Source organism: Squalius cephalus, assembly GCF_949319135.1.
Source record: "Squalius cephalus genome assembly, chromosome: 1".
Lineage (NCBI taxonomy): Eukaryota > Metazoa > Chordata > Actinopteri > Cypriniformes > Leuciscidae > Squalius > Squalius cephalus.
Window position 1 is genome coordinate 6,633,239 of NC_137122.1, and position 14,342 is coordinate 6,647,580.

A 14,342-nucleotide genomic window follows, 5' to 3' on the forward strand; every position below is an offset into this window, starting at 1 on the left:
CCAGAAAAGACGCACAAGTATCGCTGCGATCGATGAAAACAATACAGAAATGAGCCTGTCGCTTAATCAAACTGTATAAAGTGTGTGTGACGGTTGTGTAAATGTGAGAAATACCGTGAACTGCTCTCCTCACCTCAGAAGACTCGACGCTGAAACTCTCAATGACGGAAGAGACGGCGCGAGCGAGCGGTGACGTCATCGCCCTCCAACGCACGCGCGTACGGGACACCCCCGCAGCCAATCAGGGCCACGCAGATTCAGCTTCACTAGTAGCCTTCCATTAGTATTATTTTTGAACTGAAGTGACTCCAGTTACCAGTTACTAAAGGTGAAAGGAACTTTTTCAAGTGAAGCCCAAAATAGGCAGAATAGGCAGAGGAGGATTATGGTGTTAGAATTTTTGCTTTATATATATATATATATATATATATATATATATATATATATATATATAGATATATATAGATATAGATATATAGATAGATAGATAGATAGATTAATATTCACAAATAAATGTAAAGAGATTCACAAAAAAATATATCAAATTCACAAATAAATTGATTAAGATCCACAAATAAATGTAAGGAAATTCACAAAAAAATATCAAATTCACAAATAAATTAAATGAGATTTGCAAATAAAAAAATTACAATTGTTTTATTATTTTACAAACACAACTCTGCCTGGCATTTATTTGTGAACCGCTTTCTGTGCATTTGTAAATCGCTGCATGTATCTGTGAATCTCTTCTTGTGCATTAGCGAATCCCCTCACGCATTTGTGGATTTTGAAACACTTCTAGCGTCGTCGTGCAGAGAAATCCACAAAGTGGTCTCCACCCACCGTTTACTCAAGCCAATCAGATAACGGCCACAAATCACGTTTGGCTTTACACTCGGGGCGATCTTGCTCTGAAATAACTTTGCTCATTCATCATACATCTGCACTGGCTCAAATAGGAAGTGTAGGCTACGCATAAGGCCCATACAATCGCTACAGCAAAGGATGTTTAAAATTTGGATTTTGTCAGAATTAGACCATTAGACTGTGTATCAAGTCAAGCCACAATTTTGGCGAGCCTTGGAAAAAGCCCAGCAAACATCGGTCCGATGGCAACGTCGTGTCCCTGGCCAAAAATAGTCGCGGTAGGACGGGATAAATCGGTAAAAATATGTAACACAGAACATTTCCTAAAAATGCATTCAGATACATTTGTACATGTCCACAGTTCTCTGGGATTGCATGTATAATTGTTATTTTGACTTTTAGTTACGTGTAGTTCAATATACAGCAGAGGAAATAAGTATTGAACACGTCACCATTTTTCACAGTAAATATATTTCCAAAGGTGCTATTGACATGAAATTTTCACCAGATGTTGATAACAACCCAAGGAATCAGTACATACAAAGAAACCAAAACAAATAAGCTCAGAAATTAAGTTATGTGTAATAATGTGAAATGACACAGGGAAAAAGTATTGAACACATGAAGAAAGGGAGGTGCAAAAAGGCATGAAAAGCCATGACAACAGCTTTTTTCAGGATTTTTTTCCTGTATTTGAAAGTGAAATAAATGAATATTTGGACTCCATAAAATATTCAAAGAACTGTAAAGCTCTGAAGACTGTGCAGACATATTCAACACTTGTGACGTCCCTTGACTGAATGATATTGGAACTCTTATAACTGTAAGTGTGACAGGTTAAAGAAAATACTTACTGTACTGTGTACTGTTATGGGTTAAAAGGTTTTATTAAATTAATAGGATGTGAGTATCTTAAAATATTTAAGGTTAAAAAGCTCATGCGTTCAGTACTAGTAATAAGGATTTCATATAATTTCATACAATTCATATAATTGTGTTAAAAAGTTAAAATCTGACATGTGTACAAAGGGTAACAATCATAAGAGGAATATGTAAATGTTATATTGATTACTTCATTTTGTAGTGCCTAATTTACGGGTAAAAGGTGTTAATCTGTGATCGCCAAAGTGATCTTAATCTATGCGCCCGTGATTGATTGCTTTTGTCTTCCAATCCTTTTCTCCGGGGAAATCGCGGTCTTTTCCTCATAACACTAAAGTTTTCAGTGAGGAAACACCCATATCACTCTTGTGATTATTTCTCCCCTTTTTCAGGTACGTTGTAGATATTAAACTGAGTTGAGTAAATGTAATAATGAGTTAACATGTTAAGAGTGTTGAAGGTGTGTTTTAGTAACATTTTGAGTAAGTGAGAGTTAAGTTTGCAGAGTTTAAAATATGCGTGTGTGAGCGGAGCCCCCGCTCGGTTACAGAGAAAAATAGCTTTGTAACGAGAGCAGCCGCCATTCTATGTCAATTGTGAATTAACAGATACACAGTTAATAATCCATTTTGCTGTGTTATTTGTATAATGTCTTTCAAGCACTTTATTGATATGTGTGATAAATGTAGTTATTGTTTATTGAGCTAAAGCTACGTTGTGCATGATTGACAGCTAAAGTTATATTGACAAAATTAGTATATGTTCCAGTGAATTATAGAGTATGCTGTTGTGACTTGAATAAGCCATATACCTACAAAACTACTATTTGCTGTACATCTGTTGATTTGTAAAATGTATTATTTTTGCAAATATAACACTAAAGTTTTCAGTGAGGAAACACCCATATCACTCTTGTGATTATTTCTCCCCTTTTTCAGGGGTGTAACATAAGTGATGCTATGAATTGGACTCATTCATTCATTCATTTTATTTTTTTGAGTGTCATGCACAGAATTTGTGCCCAGCCCACATGGGCTTATAAGACACTGACATTTCAAATGAAAAGCAGACCTTATACCATTATAGACAATATCATTACATCTTGGGATAGAGCGTTCTTTGCCTTAAAGTCCAAGCTTTCTCCACAAATGTTGCCACACTAAACCAGTCATTACTAAACAACCAGCCCAACATATCCCCTTCAGATAACCAAAATAAATCAGGATTCTTACATTTAATCTTTTCAAACAAAACATTTCTCAAATCATAATACAAAGGACAGTAAAACATAAAATGAAATTCATCCTCAACCAAACTCAAATCACAGACAGCACAAAGCCGGCCTTCCTCAGGAACCCCTTTATACCGACCCACCTCCACCTCCAAAGGCAGCACTCCTGCTCTGAGCTGTGCACACAGGGATCTCTGTCTCCTTTTCATATTACAATTCACATAGGGCTCTGTGGAAAAGCAGACCTTGAACTGCACATAAATTCTCAGTTTAGGTTTATTTAACACTTCTAACTCCCACTGCTTTTTATAAATATCAAATAATGTTTCTTTTATAATAGGTATTTTAAATTGTAAATTATTCTGAAACAAAATTTGAGAGTTTACTTTATATGAGATCTCATGAACATCTTTAGTCAGGGGTGCCCATTGACTTTATCCCAGTTAAAGACTTTCCTGGTAAGTCTATAGTCAGGTAGGCTCACCAAGCGATTCCACAATCTACACACTTTAACCCTTTGCCTCACCACACAAGGCTCCCAACCCATGTCTCCCTCTACAGCTACCTTAGGGGCGAACCTATGAACACCGAGAAAACAACGTAAAGCTCTATGCTGAACAGAGTTACACTCAGGACTTTCCATAAATCCCCACACCCCAGCAGCATAAAACAGCACAGGTGCAACCATAAAATCATACAGCCGCGTGAATATAGGGAAACTCAAATCAGGACATACCTTCATCTTAGTAACCACAGACCCCAATGCCCTTCCAGCAGATTCCCCCAAAACTCTCCTGCCCACAAAAAAACTCATATTTTCTTGAAAAACAAAGACAAGGTACTTATACACTGTAAAAAATTATCGTGATTTTAACGTGATTTAAAAGACTGTAAAAATCCTACAGTTAAAAACTGTTAATTGGTTAACAGAAAGTTTCCATACTATATACGGTAAATAACTGTGATAGATCTAATGGTACAATTTTACTGTAAAATACCGTTAAATTTACAGTTTTTGAAAGGGAAAATGAACATTGTATAATTTACAGTCAAAAAAACTTAAATTGACGTTCCCACAATTCCCTGTGTGACACTTCACATTTGATGTATTTTTGTTGAAATAACTATGTTTCTTCATAGTTTTCTTAGTTTGTTCTGATCACACTGTAAAACTTTACTGTAAATTTACAGCGAATTTCTTACAGAATTGTACTGTATTTCCATAATACAGTATAAGGCTGTATCTTTTACAGAACAGCTGTAAATATACAGCACATTTCTGTTTTCATCCTACTAAATTCGTAATACAGTATCATACTGTAAACGCATTGCATTGTGGGATTGATTTTTTTCGCGGTCAATTCAGATCAGACGTGATGCGATCAGAGTAGACAGTACAGGCAAACTTGATTTGTCAGCGGGTCTGAAGAATAATTATTCCTTTAATCAATAACAGTTTCTGTGAATTTGTGATTAATCTTTTAACTTTTGTGAGCTTTGGTTCGTGTGAGCTTCGGTTCGTGTTAGCTTCTGTGAGCATCTTTCAAACATGACAGCAGAAAATGTTAACGTCACATGAAGACGGGAGGAAGAATCTGTCATCAAACTTGCATCTGTGACCAAAAGTGGATTTTAGAGCTTGAGAAGATTGTTCAACTTGATACGGTAAGCCAATCTATTTTTTGCGTTCGGATTTCTACATCGTTTACACGAATAGTTTGATTTTGCGAACGCGGGGGAAAAAATCACTTTGTCAAGTAAGTTAAGTTAACGTTAGCTGCTAACTTAACTTCGATATTTCACATAGGCAGCATACTATGTCATTTGCATGACCTGCTTTTATATATATACATATATAACGTTATACGTTTCATTTCTATATTGTTTACACGAATGGTTTGATTTTATAAATGTGGTTTGCTACCGCGGAAAAAAAATCACTCTGTTCCACCTCTTTACCAAGTAACTTAACTTAAATATTCCACATAGACAGCATACCATCTCATTTGCATGACCTGCTTTTATATATATATACATATATATGCGTTTCATTTCTATATTGTTTACACGAATGGTTTGATTTTATAAACGTGGTTGTTACCGCGCAAAAAAAAAAAAAAATCACTCGTTCCACCTCTTTACCAAGTAAGTTAACGTTAACTTAGATATTTCACGTAGGCAACATTTACCATGCCATTTGGATGATCTGCTTTTTATTAATATGTATTTTGTTTTCGTTTCAGGTTTTGGAATGATGACAATCCAGTGCTAAAGTAAGTGCTTTAGTATTGTTACAGTTAGGCTATTCCACGTGTTAACAAAAATGCCATGGTGTCAGTTCTGTGATTGTGCTTTTGAATCGTTGTCAGCATTTTGCCAGCACATGAAAATCCATAGTCATGTTCCAAATACTGTTTTCAAATGTGGTATTCCTGATTGCTCCAGAACATTTAAAAAGTTCACTGCTTTTAAGGCTCACATATTCAGGGATCACAAAGACAGGCCCTCAAAGACATCTGTTGAGCAGTTAGGAATTGATGCTTTAGTCTGTGACATTGGTACATGTCAAGAAAAGTGCAGTGATTTGAAAAACTTCGTTTTACACTTGAAACATCATATCAAAGAAGGCACCAGAGTGCCATGTCCATTTACATGTAATAAAAGCTTTTCTGTAGCATCTACATTGACTTCACATTTATCCAGGAATCATCGAAAATCTTCAGCAGAAAGGTTGCGTCATAGTATACTGCAGTCTAATGTTTCAGTACAGAGGCCGCATGGTGAGGTATCTAACATGGCTGAACACTCACATCCACAGTCTGAATTCTATGATTGTGGTGATGGCATAGAGCAGTTGGAGAATGCACTATTGCCAGATAATGCAGATGAATCTCTTTTTTTGAAAAACATGGCTCTGTTTTATCTCAAGTTACAGGCAAAGCATATTCTCCCCTCATCTGTGATTCAGTCAGTAATTGATGGGATGCAAGACATCCATGATATTAGCCAGTCTCATTTGCTACTCAAGCTAAGGGAAAAATTGACTGCGCTTGGTATTTCTGAAAATGATATAAAGAGCGTTGTTGATGTCTTGCAAACTGATGATCTTTTTCGGAAGTCTAATATTAATGCACTTAGCACTGATAAGAGGAGAAAGTCTTTTTATAAAGACAATTTTAAGTTTGTGGATCCTGTCCCAGTCTGTCTTGGTCAAAATGAATCTGGCAAGGAAAGCTTTGCTCAATATATTCCTATTAAGAAAAGCTTAGAAGCACTGTTCTGCTGTAAATCAGTGATAGAACAACATAAGAATTCACGATCTGAAGTCAGAGCAAAAGATATCCTCTCTGATGTATGGGATGGCAACAATATTGATGAAAATATGCTGTTTAAAACTGATAAAGATTCATTAGCTTTAATCTTGTATGAAGATGCTTTTGAAGTTGCCAATCCACTTGGGTCTGGTAAGAAAAAGCACAAAATTCTTGCCGTTTACATGACACTTGCAAACCTGTTGCCTCACTGTAGGTCAGGCATTGACCCTATGCAGCTAGTTCTGCTGTGTAGGGAACAAGATTTTAGATTTTTTGGACAAGATTTGGTCTTTGCCACTCTGGTAAAAGACCTTAAAGACCTTGAGGAAAATGGTGTTGAATTAGCTGATGGAAAGGTGCACAAAGGTACATTGTGTGCCATAGCTGGAGATAACCTTGGATCACATTACATTGGTGGCTTTGTTGAAAATTTCAGTAAAAGTAAACACTTTTGCAGATATTGTGAAATAGACCGTCAGACATTTAACTCAGCTCCCCTAACAAAGGCATTAACAAGAACTGTGGAGTCGTATGAGCAAAATCTTAAGGATTTGGATGCTGATCAAACTGAAATTGCAATTGGTGTCAAATATAATTCTCCCTTTAATAACCTGAAATATTTTCACGTTTGTCAGCCAGGATTACCTCCCTGTCTTGGACACGATCTTTTTGAAGGTGTTGTGTCATTTGACCTTGCTTTGTACATCGGTCATCTTGTGAATCAGGAGAAACAGTTCACATACACTGAACTAAATCGTCGCATTAGCCAGTTAAAGTATCTTGGGAATGATGCACGTGATAAACCAGTTGAGGTGACTCCTGGTACTGGGAAATTAAGTGGGCATGCAGTTCAGAATTGGTGCCTTCTCCGGCTTTTACCTCTTTTGGTTGGGGAAAAGATTGTCAATCCAACTGAAAATGAGGTATGGCAGTTAGTACTTCAACTCAGACAGATAGCAGAGCTCATCTGTGCTCCTTCCATTAATATTAGTCAGATTGCATATTTATCAGTGCTAATAGAGGAGTATATTGAGACTCGAAAGGTGGCTTTTCCAAATCATCCACTTAAGCCAAAGCACCACTACCTGTGTCATTATCCTGAGCTCACCGATCGTTTTGGTCCACTTATTCGCCTATGGACGCTACGCTTTGAAAGTAAGCACTCATACTTTAAACAGTGTGCGAGAAAACTGCACAATTTCAAGAACCTGAGTGCTACATTGGCAGAAAGACATCAACTTCTGCAGGCTTACCTAAATGCAGGAAGCCCTTTCCCTGAAAATGTTGTGGCAGAGAGGGGAATAGAGTTTCATGTTAATGACTACAATGATGACATTCGAGGATCTGTTGCCTGTCTTAACTTTCAGCCAGGGAATACAGTAGCATCTAATGAAGTGACTGTAAAGGGAACACTTTACAAAAAAAACATGCATGTTGTTTTGCAGAAGAATGATGAGGGAATTGTATTTGGGAACATTCAGTTAATTCTTGTACATGACAATTGCAATGTGTATTTTGTCACAAAGAAAAGTCAGTCTTTTTGTCTTATAGACCAGGGAGTTCATTGCTTGACATCACAAGATCAAGGCTACCTTTGCATAAATCAAGACAGCCTACTGGATTACTATCCTCTGCCTGAATACTCATTGTGTGGCTTGTCAGTAATTGTTCTCCATCATTCCTTCCCAATTCTAGAATAATGTCTGGAATGAAAGAAGTCCTGAAAGATACTGTATTGTCGGTGTTGCCAAGCCTATCTCCAGATGTAACCAACCAGCTGGTTGAGAAGCTCATGGACCAAGGTGTCGAAGGCTTGGATGATTTGGTTTATGTAAAAGAAGATGACATTTTGGAGTTTATACGACCTATCCAATGCAGAAAACTTCTTAGTTCCTGGAAAAATCAAGGTAAAGATAATGTATATTAAAAAAAACAAAAAACTAATAGAGTATATGATTTAAGGGTTAATTCACCCAAAAATGAAAACTTTGTCATTAATTACTCACCCTCATGTCGTTCCACACAAGCAAGACAATCTTCAGTACACAAAGATATTTTTGATGAAATTAAAGAAATTCTGTCACTCCATAGACATTAAAGTAATGCATGTTACACCAGTGGTGTAACCTCTATTTTATGAAGCAACATGAGTGTTGTTTGCACCCCAAAAAAACCCAAAAAACTTTATTTGCACAATATTAATCTCCAAGGTATGTTCACTAAAGCACCATGATGCATGCCATGCTGTGTTGACGTGAGAGCAGACATTGTTTTGTGAACGTACATTGGAGATTATTATTTTGTAAATAAAGTGGTACATTATGTTTTTTTTTTTTTGTATTTGGGGTTAAACAAAGCACTTGCATCGCCTCATAAAATTAAGGTTAAACCATTGGAGTCATATGGATTACTGTACTGAAAGTGCAAGTTGCGTATACTGTCTATTGAGGGACAGAAGTCTCTCAGATTTTATCCAAAAGATCTTCATTTGTGTACCAAAGTGAACAAAAGTCTTGGTTTGGAATGACGTGAGGGTGAGTAATTAATGACAGAATGTACATTTTTGGGTGAATTATCCCTTTTAATTGTCACAATGCATTCCAGTACTGTTTAAAGTGTAATTCTTGAGGCAATAACTGATTATATATATATATATATATCTATATATTTACACAGAACATCAAAACTGCACAGTGGTACTGCCACCTGCTGAGGTTCTCCCCTCGGTTCCCCCCGAAACAAACACTACTCTTGGTTCACCTCCATCAAGCTCCTTAAGGCCAACATCAAGCAGTCTAGCATCAACCAGTGCGTCACATTCATGGACTGAAAATTTCCAAATTCCCTGGAACTTAATGCCAGCCGGTATAAAGAGTGCTGTTGAGAATGGACAGAGACCTTCTCCTTCTGACCGAAGACAGATGATTAGAATCCTTGCTGACGAAATGAGAAAACATGACACAAACCCCACCAGATCACAGTGTCTTACTGTTGCTCGCAAAATAGTGAGCCAGTATCCAAAGTCTTTTGCTGACATGTTGGGTGACAAGCAGGTTGGGGGTGGATATGAATCTGTTCTTTCACAGCTGAAAGTACGCATAGAGCATTTGAATCGAACATGTACACTAAGTCATCATAGGATCCAAAGAAGTGACACTGAATCTACTAGAAAACGAAGTTCCACTGACTCGTATGGTTGTACAAGATGGCAGCCTGCTCTTCCACCTGGTGAAAGTTATGACAGTCTTGAAGCGAAACGTCAGAAGATGGAGGAGATGCATCTTCATGAAGGAATCTCTGGAGCAGAGAGAGGAGACGTTTGCAAGCTCATGGAGGGAACCTATTGGCTTCAGCGTCACATGATCAATGCAACCCCATCCCCTACAATTGCAGATATAAAAACCAAATGGCCTTATCTCTTCACACAGAGGCATATATATGGCCATTTTGAACAGCTTACTGACAAAAAAGTGCTCAGATGTTTGGAATTGTCTATTCAGGAGTGTGGACAAATCATAATTGAGTTTTTCAAAAGCAAACCAACCAATGATGACATTCGAAGCATACTCTCCAGAGGTGGAAATGATGTGGATGCCATGGTCCTACAATTACTCCTTGCACACTTCAAAGAGAAGTTAGATGGTGTTTTCCTTCAAGCAGATGTAAGTAGAGACAAATTTCATTTATCTGTAATCTCTTTTATGTTTTGGTTCTGTTGATCATGGTTGTGCTGTCTTTTTAAAAATTTGTTTCAGGAATTTGCGACTCCATCTGATGTCCAGCAATCTCTTCATTTGCCAGAGAGTCCACGCCTAATATTTCTTGGTATGTAAACATTAAAGGAGTAGTTTTACCCTAAAATGAAAAGCAAGTCATCATTTACTTGCCCCATTGCAAAAAAAAAATGTTTTACTTAACTAGTATTTATTTTCTTGTTTCCAATCCAGATATCTAAAAATTCTTACATGAAGAAGTAAAAATGGTCTTGTTTTCTGAAATGTTTTTGCAAAAAAAAAAAAAGTTTAAGCAAACCATTTTCAGAAAACAAGACAATAATTTTTTACTTGTCTAGTAAATTATTCTTGATGTAAGAACTTGTAGATATTTCGGCTGGAAACAAGACAAAATACTAAGAAAAGGATTTTTTGCAGTGGGGTGTTTTACCAATATCATATGACTTTTTCAGGTAGAGAGTGGTGATGGTATGAGAAATATAAAACAGATTTTAATTGGCAACATATTTATGGAAGAATCAACTGGGTTCAGCAAAATTGTGTCGTTAAGTCCAGCTAACAAACTCTAACACTACTTTCCTTTCACCAGCTCATTGCTATAAATTAAATTATAGTATTACTGTATTGATGAACCCTACCCAAAAACACTACTAAGACAGAATGAAATGGTGAATCCTGTGAATGGTGTTTCAGAGTTATTTTAAGTTATTTAGAACTATGAATAGACAACTACATAGAACCACAGTGGAACCCACAAGTTATTTTAATTATTATTATTATTTATTCATTCTGTTTTTTATTTTTATTACAGGTCAATCTCTAAGCAACCAGCGCTGGATGTTAAGTTTGGAGGGTCAAGTTGTGTGTGAAGGAGCACAGTCCAACTTCATCACTGGCCTGGCAGCGCTGTTTGCCTCCTTCTATAATTTCAACTTGCAGTACCAGGAAGAGGCAGCATGCACTCTTGAGTTTGTTCAGAGGTTAGTCATTACGAATTTTCCATTCATATATTTTAGACTGAATTGTCACTAACCTTTCTTGACAGTATTTGTTAAGGACTTCTTCTTTTTTTTCACAAATGTTTTGTACAGCTGACTACGGTCTTTGGTGTTTTATGCCCCCAACGTCGCCTTCCAGGCAGCGAGGGGATGGGTAGGTTTAAGGTTGAGGGTAGGGTTAGCTGCCTCTAAGGAGCCATTGGGGGCATAAAACACCATCGAGCGCTGACTACTGGGAATAACAATATGGCCCTGGTTTCACACACTACAAAAAATGCTTTTCTTACTTAGTATTTTTGTCTTGTTCCAGTCCAAATATATATATATATATATATATATATATATATATATATAAAAAAAATCTTAAATCAAGATGCATTTACTGAAGTAGTAAAATGCCATAAGATATTATGTCTTGTTTTCTGGGGAAATAAATCAAAATTAAGTGAGATTTTGCTTAAAACTAAATTCCTGTTTGATTTAAAATATTTTTTCTTACCCCATGGACAGATAATTTTGCTTGTTTTCTCTTAAAAAAATCTCACTTAATTTTGATTTATTTCCCCAGAAAAGAAGACAGATATTTTAGATATTTGGACTGGAAACCAGACAAAAATACTAAGTAAGAAAAGCATTTTTTGCAGTGCAGACAGGCCTTAAGCCAGGTCTAGGCCTTAGTAAAATTAGGGTATTTAAAGAGACGGTTCAGAGTAATTTCCACCTAGGGTCCTTTGCACCATGACCTTAGAGCTAAACACCCCCCAGAAGCTTTTTTTCATTATTAAAGTAAGAGCTTATTTAGAGATATCAGCCGGATGGTTTAGTGCAGGCGCTAATGGATCCAAGGCTGTATCTCGTAAATTACCCCACTAATAATGCCCAGAATGGTACCAAACTTATACAGTAGTACAAATAGGTTCTGTACTCATAAATTGAGGCATTGGAAAGTTTGTAAGTACATCAGGAGTTTATTTAAATAACACTTGCCTGATAGCTAATGCTACTGATAACCTGGACGTTCCGGTCACTTCAGTGATTTGGGAAAAGCCCGTAAAAGCTTGCGCAATCACACAGTGTTGCTGAATTTTTTTTTGGACAACTTAGTGTTAACTAATAATTGTTGCAAACTGGTACTACCAACAAAATACTAGTGTATTACTGGAACTGGGACACTACATCGTTGTTACACTATCCTTATGCATCGCTTTCTGTCAGGACTTTTACGTGCTTTTTTTCAAATCACTGAAGTGACCTCGACGTCCGGGACCACCGAAACTCTGATGGGACCTGATTCAGTACCTGTGATGAAGGGATGATATTGTTAATATTATAAATAAATAATATATACACACAGTCTATAATATTTCTTTTTTTCTTTTTTTTTCTGCCTTTTAGACGCTTTCTGGACATCAATCCTGAGCGTGGATCAAAAGCAAAGAGAGGAAAAGTGACTTCAAAGAGAACTGGCCACGTTGTGCAAAAGAAGAACACCACTGTAAGCCCACAGGTTTCCTCACTTCTGAGAAAACTTGCAGACTTTGAATGGAATTTTGTTTAGATCCCGTCAGCAAGTGCATTAAAAGTAAATATGATTACTGCATCGTTAATTCCATTTATAAAAATACAACTGGCATTTCAGCCAATTTTGGGTTTTCTGTTCTTTTTCTTTTTTGACTCTTTCTAGGTCACTTTCAATTTCAGAAAAAAACTTTCAATTTGTTAAAGGTTAACAAAATTACTGCATTATTAAGTGCTAAGTGTTGTTCAAATAACATTTTACATGTTTAAAAAACAAATACAGCTGGCATTTCAGCCAAATATGTTCAGATAAGACAAAACTTTCAATTTGTTAAAGGTTAACAAGATTACTGCATTATTACAAGATTACTGCATTATTAAGTGCCAAGTGATGTTCAAATAACATTTTACATGTTTAAAAAAGCCAAAATGCTTTTAAAATAAATGTTTTAAAACCCAAAGAATGTTGTTGGTTTCTATTTTCTAGTGTGACTACTACTCTTTTGAAAGTTCAAAGTATAATATTTTTAATTATGTAATTAAAGCAATTTTCCCTGTAAAAATACAATTTATTGCTGTAGACAACAGTATAATACTGTAAAATTATGTGGTATGTACTGTATTTTGTAATTACAGTGCAGTACTGTAAATGCTGTTTACAGTACTAGGTCTGTAAAAATACAGTATGTGGCTGGCAACCCAGCTGCCAGTATTTTACTGTAAATTTACAGTACAATGTTTTACAGTATTGTACTGTAAATTCTGTTTACAGTACTAGGTCTGTAAAAATACAGTATGTGGCTGGCAACCCAGCTGCCAGTATTTTACTGTAAATTTACAGCGAAAAGTTTTACAGTGCAGTTATGTACATTAGAGTTTTGTGTTACATTTAATGTTGTTAAATTAATGTTTAATGCATTTTTAAAATTTCATGTGTGTTACCGTGATGGTGTTTAATGTTTGTGTGAATGACATTGTGCAGCTTCTTTAACTTTCTTGTAGAAGAGCTGCTTGTGATGAGCTTTGGTTGATCATGTGACTCTCATCACTGCTGTGATTGGTGGTTATCAGTGTATTATGGTACAAAACAGATATTAATACTTCAATAGGACGGTAAATTCACATTATATCAGATAATGAATTACAGTTTATTACTGTAAATTTTAAGTTTATTGTAAAACCAATAACGTTGCTACCGTATTTATGACGGTGAAGTACTGGCAACCACAGCTGCCGTTTTTTTACCGTAAAAATCACGGTTTAATTTTTTACAGTGTATGTTGCAGAATAGCTCAACAATGATTGACCAAAATAAAATGCATAATCACTTTGGCAGGTAGATGGCTTTCTGAAATGCACAATTTGTGTTTTCTCTAAATTAATAGTAAGTCTCCATTTGGTACACCAATCATTCATAATTTTCAACATTTTTTCTGCAATCAACACAATATTGTCAGCGTATAAAAGAATACTAAGATTAAGGTCTTCAATAGTTATTCCCAGATTTGCCGTTTTAATTTCTCGTGCCAAATCATTAACATAAAGAGCAAATAACGTTGGAGAGAGAACATCTCCTTGTTTTAGCCGATTGTTCAAAATGGCAGAATAAACTTTATAAACTGTACTCAATAAACTTATGCCTCTGTAATTTAGAGGTATTCTAGGGTCGGCCTGACAAGACTTGGGGATTGGCTTGATGATTGATTTATACCACCCTGATGGAATGACACCACTACAAAAACAATTTGTAAACAAACAGTGCAGAGTATTCAAAAGCTTGGGACATTTAAGAACTTCA

The 14,342-nt window shown here is 36.1% G+C and overlaps 1 protein-coding gene across 2 annotated transcripts in view; it reads right to left on the reverse strand.

The window, feature by feature from the left end:
* LOC307156174 (uncharacterized protein) overlaps positions 1-14,342 on the reverse strand; it is a 66,944-nt gene that overhangs the window by 14,590 nt on the left and 38,012 nt on the right. Inside the window, exon 1 of one of the 2 annotated variants that reach the window (XM_079867404.1) lies at positions 134-151. The exons of the other annotated variant lie outside the window; for it this stretch is intronic. The gene's annotated coding sequence lies outside the window, so the exon portion shown is untranslated. Of the gene's footprint in view, positions 1-133; positions 152-14,342 lie in introns of those variants that run through there. 2 annotated transcript variants of the gene reach the window in all.